This window comes from Penaeus monodon, chromosome 34 (genome assembly GCF_015228065.2).
Source record: "Penaeus monodon isolate SGIC_2016 chromosome 34, NSTDA_Pmon_1, whole genome shotgun sequence".
In the NCBI taxonomy this organism is placed as follows: Eukaryota; Metazoa; Arthropoda; class Malacostraca; order Decapoda; family Penaeidae; genus Penaeus; species Penaeus monodon.
In genome coordinates, this window is record NC_051419.1 from 6,905,666 (window position 1) to 6,906,763 (window position 1,098).

The 1,098-nt window shown below is 34.9% G+C and overlaps 1 protein-coding gene across 3 annotated transcripts in view; it reads right to left on the bottom strand.

Moving 5' to 3' along the window:
• LOC119594556 (furin-like protease 1) overlaps positions 1 to 1,098 on the bottom strand; it is a gene marked incomplete at its 5' end in the record, with an annotated part of 24,037 nt that overhangs the window by 2,050 nt on the left and 20,889 nt on the right.

Here is a 1,098-nt window from a genome sequence, read left to right on the forward strand (position 1 = left end):
AGCTGCAGTCTTGCTCACCCCAACTCCATTCCACCTCCAATACCCCAGCCTTTATACCCTCCTGCAGCCGCCACTTGCCACAACGACAACTGACGGCAGCAAAGGTAGCCGAGAGACTTGTGGTGTTCGAGTGGTGGCAACTCAAAAAGCAGCAATATGAGTTTTGAGCAACAATGGGATGAAGAAGAAAAAAAATGAGGGGAAGGGAGTGAGAGGAGAGACTGAAAGGATATAATGTAAGTGTAAATTAGAAAAGAATTTTGCAGGCTGTTAAATTAAAAAGAAAAAAATGGCAACAGAGAATGCCATAGGAGGAGATGACATTTTTTTTTATATAGAATGAGTATGAATATACATTACAGATGAAAAGAGAGAGAAAGCTTTAGTATGTAGATTATGTTAGGAGACCTTCTAGGCTGTGTAAGATGCATGTGGAAACAAATTCTAGGAAGACAAAAGGAAAGACAAAGGAAACAACTTCAGAAAAAAAAGACAAGACAAAGTATGATTAGACATTATAGCACATACACTCATCTGTTGAGAATAAACATCACATAAATCCAGATGTGCAAAATGTTGAACTTCATTAGTAAAACAATAAAAAATAAGATAAACATCATGAACAAGTTGATTCCATTTGACTAAATCTTAACATAACCTGAAACAAGCTTAAACAATGATGTTCCTCCCTTATTACAGATTTTCTCTTTACCAAGGAACAAGAACACCAAAATGCTGTCACAAAATCTTTCCTATTGTCTATCTGCTATTTTTATCACCTGATTCCCCAAAGGAATATAGATAACAAGTATCCAATCTTATGTTAAGTATTATGACTTACAAACTGAGAGAAATACAGTAACTTTAATTGCATAAATCTAAATTGCATGCATGAAAAAAAAAAGTTAAAAGAAAAAAAAGGGAAATCAATATCAAACTGCAATAACCCATATAATAAGGTAGCAACACATACGTGTAAGAGCCCCCAAGAAGCGTGCAAAAGCAAAAAAATACGATAAATTATATTAGTCAGCCAAGCAGAACAAGAGTACATCCTTATCCACAATTCTAGGCCTGCTTTCTAAGTAATTTTTTTGA